This window comes from Equus asinus, chromosome 1, assembly GCF_041296235.1.
Source record: "Equus asinus isolate D_3611 breed Donkey chromosome 1, EquAss-T2T_v2, whole genome shotgun sequence".
Classification (NCBI taxonomy): Eukaryota; Metazoa; Chordata; class Mammalia; order Perissodactyla; family Equidae; genus Equus; species Equus asinus.
In genome coordinates, this window is record NC_091790.1 from 36,103,855 (window position 1) to 36,121,229 (window position 17,375).

The following is a 17,375-nucleotide window of genomic DNA, read 5'->3' on the forward strand; positions in this document are numbered from 1 at the left end:
GCTTTTAGTCCCTAAAAGCAATATTAGGTTTATAGCAGCCCTCTGCTAGTGCTTGACTAGTATATTGGTGAGTACATTAACCTGGATAAATATTGGTCCAAGCCACTAAAATTCTTGTAGGAAATAATGTATTTTCACAAATCAAAAGGGAGTATTTTCTAAAAGTGGATGATTCCTCACTCCTTCAGAATGTCTTCTCTCACCATTCTAGACTCGCTTTTCTAGCACTCTATCCGCATTTTTCTTTCAGAGTATTTTCCACGCTCTACTAAAATGACAATTGATTTAACTATGTCCCTTAATGGAACTGAGTCTTGTACATCGTTATATCCCCAACACCTGGTACATTATAAGTTCTCCCAAAATGCTGGCTTATCAGAATGAAATGAATCATTTAAATGAAAAAAGAGAAAAGTTTTTTAAAAATTCTATCTGGTATTATTTAATCTTAATGTTGAATCTCTCTGTTTCTGAGGGTGAAGTAAAAAGAAAAAAATCTAGAAAGTCTCTTAAAGAGTTTCAATTATTGTTTTCGATTTAGAAAGCCTCTGGAGTTGTACTTATTGAATTCATAGGACAAATTGTTTGCAAACTTGCATAACGTTGCATGACATCTCTTCCATTATGCCATTATACACTAAATCTACATCAAGGATTGGCAAACTATACCCTGTGAGCCAAATGCAGTCCATCACCTGTTTTTACGTCCTGTAGGACAAGAATGGTTTTTACACTTTAAACAGTTGAAAGAACAAAAGAAGAATAACATTTTGTGACACATGCAGTTATATTAAATTCAAATTTTAGTATCTATAAATAAAGTTTTATTGAAACACGACTATGCCCATTTGTTCACATTTTGTCTATGGCTGTTTTAGTGCTATGATGGCATAGTGGAACCATTGTGACAGACCCTATGGCCCACAAAGCCACAAATATTTACTATGTGGCCCTTTACAGGAAAATTTGTCATCCTCTGCTCTATATCAACCAAAAGGTTTGTAACATCTATTAATTTTTTCTTTTTAATGGAACTCTTGAAGTTAGTTACTCAATGTGCTACATTTACTGAAATTCTCTCAGGGACAACAACTCTGACATACTTTTCCCTTCATTCTGGCTTTATTAAATTTTCATGCATTCCATGTTCGAGGCATTCAAAAAGAGGCTGACTTGATCAGAATGTATTTGAATTTTTAATACCATCTAACTTTATTTCATTAGCAGTTTACATTTCAAAATGAACCCGTTGCTTCTAATCTTGGTGGAAAAGTAATTCTTTCTTTTCATTTTATATTTCATTTGGGGCCATAGAATTGAAAATTCAAACACTCTCTCTACTCTCAAGGAGAGTAAAAGCCAATGGCAAATACAGACATTGACTAAGTAATTATAAGGTGGTTTGATCTAAGAAGTATGACGTATTATGAAAGATAGAGCAGGTATTTCTGAGGAAGTTATTTAAAAGCTGAGATTTATTGAGTGGGTGAACCTTGGCTTAAAAAATAATGATAAAGGAGGGACCGAGGGAAGAATATCCCAGGTATAACAAAAAAAAGTTTGAAAAGGCATGGAGGTTTGGCATGAATGAGAAGTTGATACAGGACCTTATCCTAAGGGAAAGGGAAGCCAGTAAGAAAGAATATGATGTGAGCTGGTATATATCCTTAAAAGACCACTTAGGCTGCCATATGGAGGACTAGTTAAGTATCTGGAGCAGAAAGACCAGTATATCAATGTGATGAAAGACTAGTGTTCTAGTTCCTGAGGATACTAAAGGAGGTTTTCTCTCTTAGAATGAGCAGATCTTTTATAGACTCTTCGAGTCACAGAATATGAGGAAAATACGAGCAAACTTAATGCTGCCTCACAATACACAGTAGGAATAAAAGGAAAACACTTTAGTCAAAAAGAGAAGTAAGTTCCAGGCTGAATTCAATACCAGGTTATGGTGATAGGGACTGGGCAGAGTTGAGTGGGTAGGCATGTTCTTAATACCCACCATTCCTCAGAAATCTGGATCCTTTGGTAAGGAACATTTTTTAGAAGGCAAAACAGAACCTGCATAGGCTTAGCGTGTGTGCTGGAGAGTTGCCTATTCTCTCTTTCTTTTTAAAAGACCAAGTGTGTAGATTCCTTACTCTTTTCTTAGATGGCAAGGCATGCAGGGGCTGGGGAGTTAATTGGTTTGAAGGTGATTGGGCATTAAGTGGTTGGACTGGCCAGATGTTCAATGTCTGGAGCACCCTGGGCAAGAACAACTCACCAGTCCTCCAAAGCACATATCTGACTTGTCAATCACACACTTACATTCCAAAGCTATAGTACTGGTACCTAAACTCAAACTGCTCTATTTCAGTCAAATTACATTAGCAGCTTTTATAGCTAATGATTATAGGATTTGAATACTTTATTCAACAATCTTATAAAGCAAAGAAAGAACATTTCAAAACAACAGTATTTGGTGGTGGTGAGTATGTGATTGCCAGTGAGATAGTGAGTATGGGGATTGTGTAAAATGGCATAGGCCCCAAAGGTGTTTTTCTCACAGCAATACCTATCAAAGCAACCACTTAGCAGGTGGTACAGATGAAAATATAATAGTGGTTTGGCTTAAGCTGGTAGCAGTGGATGGGTTACTTAGTGACTGTTTGGGTATGCGGGATGTGGGAGAGAAATCCAGGAGGTCTCAGAATTCTAGCTTGAACTAGGGGAGTGGTAACAGCCTCCACTAGAATAGGGAATAGAGGAGAAGGAACTGACTGATTCTTGGTGAGGTTAGGTGAGGAGAATGAGAATTTTAAGTCTTGGACATGTTGAGTTTAAGGAGCTATAAGTCAACTGGCGTAAATGGAGAGTAGATCGAGGGGCGTATGGATTGGGAGTTCAAAAGAAAACTATGAGTAGGTGATACATCAGCTTCATCAACCTGAGTAAGGTAAAGGAAACCACAGGACTAGGCTAGATTGCCTAAGGAGAAGGTGTAGAGAGAGATGAGAAGAGGGATCAGAATAGAATCCTAAGGCACCCTGTGAATCATCACTAGATGTAGAAGGACAAGTGAAAAGAAGACTTCGTGCTGTAGGATAAAAACCAAAGAATATGGGTTTTAAAAGTAAGTGGAAGCTACTTCTTCCAAGGTGATTAGTAGTTTTGAATCTTTCTGAGAGTTCCCCTAAGATGCTAATTGAAAACTTTACATAAAATTTTTTTATATAGAGTCTTAGCAGAGCCATATTGGTGAGATGGGGAGAGAACAATCCAGATTCAAATGTGTTGGGCTGTCAGAGGAAAGTAAGTAAAAGAAGCCAGAAACTCGACTAAAAATTCTGGCTGTGAAGAGCAAGGAAGAATACAGTATAGCAATTGCCAAGGGAAGGCTTTTCATGGTGAAGGGGATTTGCACATATTTTAGCAATGATGGAAAGAAACCAGTGGAAAGAAAGATGTTGAAGATGCAAGACAGGGAGTAGATTAATCATTAGTGCAAGGTTTCTGAGAAGTCATTAAGGCCTGTTTACTCCATGACACCTGGAGAAGGGGAGAAAAGATTTAATACAGATGCAGGCAGATCTGAGAATTTATTGGTAGGAAGTTAAGCAAATTATATCTGATGGTTTCTGTGGAAAAGAGGAGATGAAATCTTGACTGAGAGCAGGCAGAAGTACAGCATTTTCATGACCAAAGGAACAGTTTTGTGAGAGATGAGGATTGAAAATACTTGTTACCAAAAAAAAAAATTAAGATAACTAGAGATACACAATGGAATATATAGGAAATGTTGAGAACATCAGTGAATTAGTTTTTTAGTCATTTGTCCTTTGGTGAGTTAGTTTCCATTAATAAGAAAGACGACTGAGAATATTAGAGTACAGAAAATATTTTGAGTTTGTTGATGTCATTTGCCAAAATGAGAAATAAGAAACCCAGGAAGGGGAACAGAATTTAAAGGGATCATGATTCATTCTGTTTTGGACAGGTTGGTTGAGTTATGTATGAAACATCTCCATGTAGATATTTAAAAGGCAGCTAGTTACGTAGGCCTAAAGTCTAGGATAATAATCTGGACCAGAGATATTGATTTGAGAATCACTAGCAGAGATATTATAGTTGAAGTCAGATAAGTACATGAGCTTGCCCAGGAAGGGAGAATGCAGAGTAAGAAGAGAAAAGGCCCAGAACAGACTTTTGAAGGGAATGTCAATGCTAAAAGAATGGACAGAGGATGAGAATAGGGATTCAGGGATTGAGAAAGAATAACACAGAAGTAGAAGTGGTCGTGAGAAAGCAAAGGGGGGAAATTGAGGGAGAGAAGAATTTCCAATCAGGCCTCTGGGGCATTAGAAAGGTTATGACTGAAAAAAAAAAACTCTGACTGAAAAGTTTCCCCTGGATTTGACAAACATGAAGTATCTTTGACAAGAGTCATTTCAGTGGGGTGAATTTCTATAGGATTTCGGTTAGCTCTAGGAGTCCCCATTTCTGCTGATAAAGGATAGTCCAAACTTGCCAATTCCAGTGAACAACACTTCAGGTAAAAAAAAAAAAAATGAGACAAATTGGATCAATATTTAGCCACCTCCTGGGTTTAGGTCCTTCTACTTCCTGGTTCTTCTCTTTTCTCTGGAGGTAGTCTAAGCTCCTGAAGGTCACTGGAGAGGCGGAAAGGTGAAGACATGTATGCGAGCTGTCCACTGTCCTCGCTGGCTCCACTGAAGGCAGTTGAAAGGGCTGGTGGCTTCCTGGACCAAGTAGAAATACTGGCCTAATCTGGTTTATGCAAAGGGTCAGGTCCCCAGAAGAAATATTTATCCATTATGGATAAATCAAGTGACCATCAAGTATGGTCACTGAGTGACAGAACTCCATATGGCTTCAGGACTAGTTTCTAGAAGTTAAAGGAAAGAGGTCAAATTGACAAGAACCCATAAGAAATTTGCTATAAAGAATTATGCAATTACGATCAGTTAGTGAAAACAAAATTATAAATTATTCCTATATGGCAGTAACTCTGCCAAAATATTATAAGAAATAAATTGTGTTTTCTGTTATTTATTTCTACTCAATACAAGTTAGTGAAAAATATCAAACAATAAATAGTTCTTACATCTTTTTAGCCTACATTTTGGATAAAATATAAATGGCTCACTATCTTAAATTTTTTTTAAATATCTCAGACCACTGAGAAGTACTATTTAAAGAGTTTTGATTTCTGTTGGATCAACTGCTCATTAATAAAAAAGTGTTAAGTTGTCAAAGCTTGAGAAAAAAATAGAAGAAAACTATAAACACAGAGATAGAAAACTAAAGGAAAGTAGAGCAAGAATAGAAGGAAACTGTAACAAAAATGAAAATCAAATGAAGATAATATAAAATAAGACAATGGAAGGAGTAGAAGTTTATCTCAACTGAAATTGATATGTATTCCAGACATGGCTTTGCCCTTACTGACAACCGGGCTGTATTTAGCTCTACTACCCAAGGATTTACAGAGTGCTTGATCTACAAAAACTGGATCCCACGAGGAATCCAGGGGCCCCCTTACGGCAATGGAGGTGCAACAATGACACTTAACTAGGGGGTCCATGGGTACAATTATATATTGCCCCTCCCAGAAGCTACTGGTTAATACTTGCATACTTGAATTCAGGAACTCAGGAATGGAAGTGAGAAAGACCCTGTTTACCATCATTCTCAAGGACTCACTTGAGGAATTTGTGATTCCCATTCTAACAAATCTGGGCTAGTGGGTTTTTAGAGGTCTTGGTACCTAGAGGGGAAAAGCTTCCACCTGGGGGAACAGGAAGAGTCTCATTTGCATTTAAGTTAGCTGTCCTCTGGTGCTCTATTTTCTGCTTTTTATAGTAAATGGACAAATACACTCATCACGTCCTGAGAAGACAATGGTGGCCAGAAACACTGACATCTCATGATTGAGGTCTTATTGCTCCCCACCCTGTAGGCATGCTATAAGAGTCCATCGGGTGTGCTAGCTGAGAGTGGGGATTCTAGAATGGTTAGTAGTAGAGAATGAGGATCAGTCTCAACTGTGGATTACAGAGCAGCTGCAATGGCAGAAGCTGTATTTCATCCTGCTATCCTTTTGTGATTTTTACCTAGGAAAAGAGACTCAGAATCCTGGAAGAGCTCCTTCTGGAATGTATTATTCAAGCCTAAGGAGCAGACTGTAGGGAATCCTGTGATGTGCAACCCAGATTCTCCACTATTTCATGACTGAAGCGTTCAGGCCTTGGGCATGTTGGTAACTCACCCCAGCCCTTGTCTGACATGTCTTGGAATTGACCTTGGCTGGAAACAGTCACCTTATCCGAGGCCATGAAGCTCCCTTCCCAGGAGTAGCCCACTTCCAGGGGCTGACCAATGTGGGTATAAGTCACAGCCAACTTGTCCCAGTTTAGGACAACTCTGAAAGGTCATCGTAGTTCCAGAATTCCCTGTGGCATCAGCTGAGGTCTTTATTAAAATCACGTTGTATTCACCTCCTCCCTCTGCCCCATCCTGTTTTCTCCACTTCTCCCCAGTTTTGTCTCTTATACACGTTCCAATAAACTTCCTGCATTCAAATCTTCATCTGAATTTACATTTGGTAAAATAGGTTATGGTATATGCATAAATGGAGTACCGTGAACTCCAAAAATGTTTATAATTATGCTTATTGAAATAGACATGTTAACAATAATTTTTTTAAAAAACTGATAAAATCCTCTTTAGAATATGATCCCAATTTGAGGTATATATTGTATGTTTACACATAAAATCTCCGTAGTGATACACATCAATATCATAATAGTAATTATCTGTGTGTGGGGGGTGGGTGTTACTGACAGTCCTTTCTCTTCAGTCTACTTTTCTAAATTGTAATGTACCTGCATTTAATATATACTCTTTTTAAGGGATACATGAAATTGTAAAGAGGTATCTAAGGATAATTGAGTGGTGCAAGATACATTTCAAAGATAACTCTTTTGAGTGATGTTTCTATTCTTGTCTAAGACCAAAAGAGAAAAGAAATCCTTGGGATCTAGTAAGAAGAGATACTTGTTTCAATCATTTTGATGAATACAAGTTAGAAATTGAATGCTCTCATCAATTGTAGCTTCTTCTAAGAAATAGCAGGTTTCAAATGCATTAGGATTATTGTGTCTTTACAAAAATCCCTCAAAAGTCAATTCATTCATGAATTGTGACTTAAAGTGTCAAGGCTCAAGATTTGATAATTTCCAAAGTAGGGTCTATTTAAGTTAAGAGTTTTCCTTAGGACAAGTGGGCATTTTAGATTCCAAAACTTCTTAGTCAATTTACCTAAGATTGGAAACATTACCAACGCTGGGATATTTGTTTGTCAGTATATTTATACGTATTCCACCCTTTTCCATTTCCATTCCCCCTATATATTTATCACAGCACGTAAGAAATGGCCAAAGTCTTCCTAAATCTTCCCTCTCAGCTTTGTAAACCTGGTGCTATCAAGTAAACAGCTAGCTTCTTAAGTTACTAGAATAATACAGATCATGGAGAAGCCATATACTTATGGAGTCAAATTGAGAAAAATATCTTAACTGTCCCTAAATAGTTTCAATTTTGAATATTTTCTCTCATTCTTAGAAATTACTTGGAGGACTTAGAAAATGTCAATAGCTTGAAAAATAGTAAATAAATGAATAACAGAATAAATAATTATAGTAAATTAGACAAAGATAGCCACTAAACATGGAAAATCATAAACTGGAGAAATACCAAATATCTTCACAAAAGCTACACCAATGGAATCCATATTAGATAGTCTAAAACTAGTGCCTCAGAGTTGGAGAATAATTGTCTGCTTGCTTGTCTCCTTCTCTGGGGGAAGTAGGGTGAAAGTAGACAGATAGCTAATCTGAATGGAAATTTCTAGAAATGAGAAAACATTTTTTGAGCTGTCCTTACAACCTTAACCTACAAAGACCTTTCAAAATTAACTTTGTATCCATAAAATTATTCTTCTTAAGAATGTGCTGTGGTTAAAGGAAAAATATATCTATCAATCAAATATGACTAAATATACGTTAGTTTTTACACAAAATATTAGTTTTTCAAACATAAAGAACATTTGCCCTTTTGTTCTTATTTCCTGGTAAGACACTTCAATCTAAAAACGATTTCCTCTGAAAGAAGCCCATTCATTTAAAATGATTAAACTTCAGCCTCTTTTGGAGCAGAGTAATTTACAAAAATGAAATCAACTAATTATGCATTACTTCAAATTTGTACTTATAAAAATTACATCATTTTATAAAAGTTAGGATTATTTTATTTCTTTTTTGTTTATTTTTCAAGTTTCTATTTCCATATTATATGTACATTTGATTACCTAAGGCTCTTTTGTCAGTTTGCGTTAAGATTCCATCTGACTAAACAGTAAGAAAAGAAACAAATTTCTAAGCACTTATCAGAAAATAAGGGCATTCTGGAACTTTCTTCTAGTAACTCAAATGGAAGTTATCATGTCTTTTTGATAAAGGATAAGAGAAATAATAATTATAGAATTTCAGAATTAGTCTTTATTTCTTCTTTAATTTTTTTCTTCCTACTCTAAGGAAGCTAGGAATTCTGAAAGGAAAGGAATTTGGAAGTGGAAAGAAACATCTTCTTCTGATAGGAGATGAACATGAACAGCAATTGAATTCAATTTTCACCAAACTAAAGAGCTAGATGCAAATAAATGAAACTGAATGACAACATATTGATACCGACCCGGATATCAGTTTCTCCCCATTAAACCCAGCAGATATGGGGTTAAAACCAAAACACTCATTCCCTGCTTACTCTCTGGCTTCCTGGCTCCAGAATCCACTATCCTCCATGGAGACAGACATCGTCAAGGACAAGCACCTGGACTATCTCCCCCCACAAAGAGATACAGACTGGTGGGAAAGCTGCTTACCAGCAAGGTCACAGGCTCCCTCCTCTCTGCAAGTGTCTCAAGGCCAAAGACAGGCTGGTGAGAAAGCTCTGACCAGCAAGGCCATATGCTCCCCCACCCCTACCTAAAGCCCCAAATAAAAACCCTTCCTTTCAGCTTTTCGGGGAAGTTTGGGATTTCAGCGTTAGCTGCCCTCTCTCCTTGCTCAGCACTGTGCAAAAATAAAATTCCTACTTTCTTCCACCACACCTGATGTCAGAGATTGGCTTGCTGCGCAATGGGTGAGCGAACTCACTTCAGGTTTGGTAACAATATTATTTTTTTAAAAAACATAGAATTGAATATTTTCAAGTTTATGACATTGAAAGATATAAAACTTGAAGTGAAATAAAAAATTGCAAAAGGAGTCATAGGCTCATTTGAATACATTACATTTAAAACTTTTGTCTGTTTAAAAATATCAAATTTAAAATGGAAAGACACTGGAGAAGGACTTGAAGAAAATATGATAAATGGTCATATGTTCCCAAACTAAAGCATTCATACAAGTTGGTAATGAAATATGAAGTGCCGAAAAAATAAGTGGGTAAACAATATGAATAGACAATTCACACAGAAAAACTAAAATGGTCAAAAATACAGTAAACAGGGTCAGCCTGGTGGCACAGCGGTTAAGTTTGCGTGCTCTGCTTCAGCAGTCCGTGGTTCACTGGTTCGGATCCCAGGTGTGGACCTACACATCACTTATCAAGCCTTGCTGTGGTAGTCGTCCCACGTATAAAGTACAGGAAGATGGGCACAGATGTTAGCTCCAGGCTAATCTTCCCCCCCCCCAAAAAAAAAAAAGTGAAAATATTCTACCATATAGTTATGAAAGAAGGAGATAAATTAAAATGATAGAAACTCTCATTTTTCAATAAGTCCAGGTTTTTGGTTTTTGTGTTATTTTTTTACTCTCCATTCTTTGCCAGCAATGTGCTGTATGAATCTATATCAAAATCATTAAAAATATTCATGATTTAAACCAATATTCTACTTCTAGAAAACTATTCTGAGAAAATAAGGAAATAATCTTAAAAACCAAAAAAGCTTTATGCACAAAAATATTCAGTATAGCTTTATTTTAATAGTGAAAAACAAGGTACACTATTGTGAAGTATTTTATTAAATTATATTATCAGATCAATGTAATGTTATGTTACCATTACTATTCTGTTTAAGGAAACAGTCTAGCAACAAAGAAAACCATTTCTGATGTTAAGGGGAGAGAGAAACAAAACTGCAAATATAACTTTATTGCTTTTGCAAAAGTATCCTATGTGTAGGAAACAAAAAGGCTGAAATTAAACCTCCCCAAATGTTAATAGGAGTTGTATTTTTGGAGGAAGTCGTTGATAATGTTTTTCTCTTTTTCCTTTTTCTCAATTTTCTAAATTTTTATTGAGTTTAAGTTGTTGTTTTCATTGAAATAACTTTTTCTTTTCCCTAAAAGATCAGAAAAAAATGAAATTCATCTTTTATTTGGTCTTCTATGATGCATTATCTTCTATGAAGGCAGTGTTAAAAACTAAATTTTGTTCTGACATATTAATCACATTTTTCTCTCACCATTAAAATGGTAACATTCTACATATCAGTCTAAAATTCTGAACACTCAACAAAATGGTAACCCAGTTTTCTTGTCCATTTGAGTTCATTTTGTTTGATTTTTTAAGCACATACTATGTAGTAGGAACTACCGTATTAAGGATTGATTTGCATTATCTTATTTGATCCTAACAGTCCTATGAGGTAAGTGTTTCCTCCATCTTCAGCAGGAAAAAAAATGCCGTTTAGAGAAGTTAGTTAATTTGCACAATATCATCTCAGTAATGAGTGGAGGAGCCAGTATTTGAAAGGTTGGAAGTCCATTAACAACTAATGAAATCCTTTGAATCTCCTGTGAAAATCCAGGAACTTGTCAAGGATTTTCAAATGTTCATTGGAAAGAATCACAAAATGCTTATAATTCCATTGCAATATTAGTATTTCCACTTTATTCACATTTCCTTTTACAAATACAAATTTTTAATTGTTGAAATTATAACATGTTAAATGTACATTTATAAATTAGTATGTTGCTATCCTTTCTTGACACTTAGCCAGACACTTTCCATGATTTTACAGAATTTTTATAATTACTTACAATATTTTTACAACATCCCATTGTGTGGATATAGCTGTCTTTATCCTCCTTAATAGAAGGCCTTTGGGTTTTTTTCTTCCCAATGTTTTCTTATATTCTATTACAAATAAAGATACACTGGATATCTTCATGAATATGGCTTTTTAGCTTTCCCTAAATAATTTCATTGGGATAAATTCCTGGAGTAAAATTGCTATGTCAATTCTAGTGTAAATAGTCATAAAGCTGGCTGGAGCAATTTGAAAGAGTGAAGAAGAATAAATCATTTAAGTGGACTCTTTTAATTATGTACAAATGAAACAATCCTTCCCACGCTTAAACAGTAGCTGACCAAAAGGACACGTCCAGCTATTACAGTAGCTGCTCTAGGCTTCTCTCAATTGTGAAACCTGAAACAAATTGTTCACTACACAAATTCTCTTGACAGAGCAGTTAGTTGTTTCCTGGAGAAAATAATACAGAATAACATTCTTTCTTTCATATTAACTTTCTCTTTAATGATTGTATAGCATTTTGAGTGAAATAGATACATTGCCGCTCTACTAGACACAGACAGAGGGAAAGAAATATTCTTCTTTTTTTTTTTTTTAGTGAGGAAGATTCACCCTGAGCTAACATCTGTGCCAGTCTTCCTCTATTTCATATGTGGGTCGCTGCTGCAGCATGGTCACCGACGAGTGGTATAGGTCTGTACCCAGGAACAAAACCTGGGCTGCTGAAGCAGAGCATGCCAAACTTAACCACTAGGCCGTGGGGCAGCCCTGGTAATATTCTTTTATAAACGAATAGTGTGATTGTATTATTGCACATGGAGGGAGCCTAGCTTAGTGGCTAAAGTGTGCACTCTGGATCTATACTCCTTTGGTTTGAATCCCAGCTCCACCATTTACATACAGTGTAAGACCTTAAGCAAGTTTTTCAATCTCTCTGGGGGATGTATATATATACATATGATTTTACATACATAGTTCATATGTTAAAAAAATATATTAAGAATATATATGTATATGTATGAATATATGTATACATATCTGTATAAATTAAGATGTCATATGTATTTTATATATTAATAAAAATATGTTAAGACTTTAGGAAAATATATATTATATATAAAACGTATATGACATCTTAATTTATGCATATGTATACTCACACAATGCATAATAAATTTTCACACTTATGATCTAGCCAGGACCTTAAGAAACTTCTGGCTTGACTTTCTATGGCTGGAAAGAAACTTTTAATTTACTTATAGCTAACAACCCCATTCGGCCAGGTATCTCAATCAGTTACACAGGAATACATTTTGCAAGCAACTTGTCTTTGTATATTGTTCCAGGAAATTACATTGCTTAAAGTCAGGCAGTCCATGGGTGAGTTATTCAAGTTCTCTTTTGTAATGTTCAGGATAAGCTTTTGGTCACACCTGCTTTAAAAATACTCAGGTTAAACAACTCACTACATCATGTTCTTTTTTTTCATTTCATTTAGAATTTATCCCAAATTATTTTCTGTAAAAATCTTCATCTTTCCTAAATAGACCTCGGCTTACCTTTAAGCATGCATGAAGTAGATTTCTCTACCAATTAGTCCTAAATCAGTGCCTCAACTTTCATAAGAGGACAGCAAGCCTATCCCGGAGAGCTGACTCATAGAGTATATATGTTCTTTCTTTAGTGGACATGCATAATTTTTCTCATTCTGAGAAGTAGGCAGAGAGCACAATCTCAAAACTCATTGTCATACATATTTTTTAAAAGTTCATTAAGAAAAAGATATTCATAATGGACATGCAGCCTCTTCATTTCTACAAATTGATGGCTCTCAATTTTTTCCCTATAGTTTATAACTGTGAAAGTTACAAACCTTGTCCTCAGAAAAATGCATCCATGCCCATACATGTCCACTAATGTACACAATTTACAGGATTCCTAGAACTCTTCTTTTATAGTTTATCTATCAACTAACTCCCTTTGAGTTCTTGAAATTTATTGAGAAGTTTTGTTCAAGATACTCCAAAAATCTCCCCAAGACCACAAATGTGTTGCTTACCTCAAAGATACTGTGACATTAGCCCCCATAATTTAATTTCTATGATTATTTTCTGTCATGATGACAAGTGCGTAAATTAAGACACTCCCATAAAACTCCTTGCTGTAGTTATTCTAAGCATATTATTTAGGGCTTTGCTCATTACATCACACAAGATCCTGTTTAGGATAAACTTTAAATCAGAAATTACTGTGCTTCTCCTCAGTGGATGATTTGCCTTTATTTCCTGAGCAGTTTGAACGATATATCTGTTCATATCTCTTTCTTTAAATTTATAGCTAGAAAGCTAAGAGCTAAATCTGTGGCCAGTTACTGTAAGTGTTTAGGATGTGATACTGTTTTTTGAGCACTAACTTCATTACTGGCTCCATCTTACTTCTTCTTGGCCCTAACTTTATCATCTACTTCTTACTTATGTTACGTTGTTTAGAAGCCCCTTTATAAATATTGTATAACAATGCAAAGTAGGAAGAAAGAAAAGGTGGAATAAAAAGAAAAAAAGGTTTTTTCATTGTTATATTCCATTATATTCAATTTCTTTCAAAGCAAGCAGTTAATTAAATATTGAATTCTGATTTATATTTTAAACTTTTGTAAGACTAGAAAATTTAGAATAAAACAGAAGAAATGAATGAAAATTATTTTGTTAATCCACGTGTTCCATTGGTGGTTGCAAAATCTCAATTGCCAAAACTATTTTTTTAGCTACAAAACATTTTTATTATATAGAGAAGAGACTTTCAAATATATAGAAGAGTAGAGAAAATGGTATCATGAACACTCAGATAGCCATAGCCTTGATTTTAAAATGGTTAATATTTTGCCATATTTGCCTCTTTTAGTTTTTTTCCTATGAAAGTATTTTAGAGTAAATAACAGACACAAAAGACATGAAGACTCATCATTCAACACAAAGCCAGGATGAAAGGGCAAACAGACAAGTTTTTTTTTTTTAATACAGAAAGCAGAGAAATTCACATACTAAATAATGTATTCACAATGACTATAACACATCCTTTGGGAATTAGTATGTATTTGTAGGAAGCAAAACAAAACTTCCCATGGAAAAACCACTTTCATGAGATGATTAGGTGGACTTGGGTTTTGTTTCTGCATCTGTCACTTGGCGAATGAAGAGACCATCTTTAGAATGTTCCATGTCATCCATTTCATACATATATGATGATGCAATTGCAAGTGTTTACATCATTACTGAAAGCAAGTGATGTCATGCTAGTGGGGGATCCTTGGAACTAGCACAGTCGCTTTTTGTTAAATGGATCCGAAATATTTACAAATCCATCAGAACCACCTGTGGCAAATGTAGTGTGGATGTTGTGAAAGGAAATGACATTGACCAGGTAATTCTGCTCAATCTTATTTTCCTCTGGTCTGTGACACTTGAAGGCACTCTTCTGTACCTCAGGACTTGAGTCCAAGTACTTATCTGCCACTCAGCCTTCAAAAGAGCTTAATACATATTCCTGCTTGTTTAAAAACGCTCAAATGCAGTGCACAGTCTGGTACCAGGCTGGACTCCCAATGCTGCTGCACGTAGCCCATGTTTACGTAGCTCTGTAAGACCCACCTTAACACCCTGTGGTCGGCCATGCCTATTATCAGCTGGTCTCCAGACACTGAGAGGATACACACCTTTTCAGGCTGAGAGAAGATCCCGGCATTACAAGGAGTTCTGGGATCCTGAAATTTAACTCTCTGGTCCCAACTCATATTGGCCATCACATTCACTTCTGGAATATTATTCAACACATCTGATAGGGGCATCATGAGTTCAAAAGATTTTCTTGATCAGTGTTCAAATCATGCATTCTGAACTGATGGTCTAATCCCCCACCCTAGGCATTCATGGATTGTAGGATGCACCATGCAGGACAGTGCAGGCATGCTGGTACTTGAGCTGCATGGAGTTGGCCAGCACATCATGGAGATGCACGGACATGTCCCAGGAGGAGACTAGCAGGAACTGGGAGGTACTGGGGCTAAACTTCATTGAGGAGAAGCCATCCTCAGGTGGCTGGTTCAGCTTGAATTCGTTAGACCCAGTCATCTTGGACTCCTCTTGGAAGAAACTCTGCTGCCACCTGGGGCCGCCTTCTTGCTTCCCTCAGACATTACAAAATCTCACTTCCAGGTACTTTAGTATGCATCTCTGAAAGGTAATCACCTGTTTCTACAAAATCACAATAACATTTTCCACACCTAAGAAAATTCATAATAATCTCCTAATATTGCCTAATACCTAGTCTGTATTAAAATTTCTGTTATCCTAACCCCAAAATACGTTTTATAACTGCCAAAGCTTCTTAACCTTAGACTGGATTAAGCAAGCATCCTCAAAGTTCCTATTCCCCTCTATTTAGCCATTTCATTTGCCTCCGAATGCCAACATGCCTCTGCATAGCTAAGTGGTTAGTAAAAATGAAGTGCTGGAATTGATCATATTGTGATCCCCTTCAGTAGCAAGAGTTAACTCTAGACTACTTGTCACTAATAAAAAAATTATTGTCTAGGAAAATTTCAGCTTGCTCCAGTATGCATTAGTTTTTTAACATGGGTTCACTGTACCCAAAAGCTTACTTATTTACAACATTTCTAGCTTTGAAGTAAAGAAGAGCTTCTCTTCCAGTTCTTTCAACAATGTTAAACAATGTCATCTTTTCAACATTTCATTATATTCTCTGCCTCTCTTTAAAGAAGTAGATGCTTTCTTAATAATTTACGCCACTCCTTGTGTATGTTCAGCTCCTATTAAACATAGTCTTATTCTTTTATGTGCTGTGGAAATATTAGAGATAAATTTCTTTTTTTAAATTTCCTCCCAGCAGCATTACCTCATACACATTGCCTAATTTTATAAAGCATCCGTAGACCAGGGATCTGGCATATGCTGTTTTATTTTTAAAAACAAATTTCCAGTAAATGCAGTTTTCAGTTTACACTTATGAAGCCAAAATGTCAAGATGACTCAAAAACAATACGTTAAATTGCAAGTGAACTTTACAGATTTGATTTGGTAAAGATAGCACAAGATTCAATGAGACCGTGTGTCTACAAGATGCCTGAGTGAACAATTAGAGATCACTCAGGAAGATAACGTCAAAGGCCAGACCCACACCACTTATGCAAATACCTTGGGGTGGAATTAACCTAATAGAATGAAACATTCTCCTCAAAAAAAAATGTCAAAGCATGTGGAAAATGTTACTGAAGTGTCTCTTCTGACGAGAATTTCAAGGAGGAATAAACTGGAAAAGTATACACTTAAAATTAAGGAAATGGGTGAAGAAGTTACTGCACACGGGTTCCATCTCCTATTTCTACCCAGAAAGAATACCACTTATGACTGTGTTTTCCTCTGGTCAGGTGAAAGGAAATGTCTAAACACTGACAAGAAAATTTTCACATTTTGAGGTACATGGGGTGCTATTCTGGTTTAAAATTGATTCAGCTTCAACTAAAGAAGACTGACTTTGACTTATCAAGCATACATTATACATCTGCTTTAACCGTTAAAGAATGCATCAAATGCTATCTCAAATAAAAGAATGCGCTCTGTGAAGATAAGAAGGCATACTTCCCCTCCTACAATGTCAGTATCGGTAATGTCTGTAACAGTACTCCTGAAGATAAGTTCCCTTTCCGGGACATCAGGATCATGTTGACCTGCTAATTTGCAACTGAATACCTCTTTGAAACTTTGATGAATATGTATCCTGGGCGTGTTTACTGTATGTTCTTTATTCTTTTCTTTTTCTTATGTTCTTTATTCTAAAAGATATAAAACTGTACTAAAACCATGCTTCTCTGTAATGCTTTCATCCTTTGTGGAGACTGCCTTCTTGGCTTATAGTCCTCAGCCTGACTCAAGTAAAGGTCACTTTATCTCTTTTATCTATAGAATGGTTATTGGTTATTTTGTGTCAACAATACAAAGATTGAAATTATGTCAATCAAATGTTAAAAAAGAAAATTCAACTGAATAAATTTAAAGATCTAATTGGCTTTATTAGGTGATTCATGAATGGGCAACATTCCATCTAGCAACTAGAAGGGCAGTCTGAGGGGTTCTACAAAATGGAAAGTTTTTATAGGGAGAAAGACGGGGCAAGGGAGCTATTAGCAAAAGAAAAGAAAAGATTATTTTTAGGCCAGGCTATCTCCTCTTGACATAAGGGAGCAGCAGGGGTCTTTATC

General features: G+C 35.9%; 1 pseudogene; it reads right to left on the reverse strand.

The window, feature by feature from the left end:
* Positions 1–14,247: 14,247 nt before the first annotated feature.
* LOC106847219 (mitotic checkpoint protein BUB3 pseudogene) lies at positions 14,248–15,228 on the reverse strand (annotated as a pseudogene).
* Positions 15,229–17,375: the final 2,147 nt, after the last annotated feature.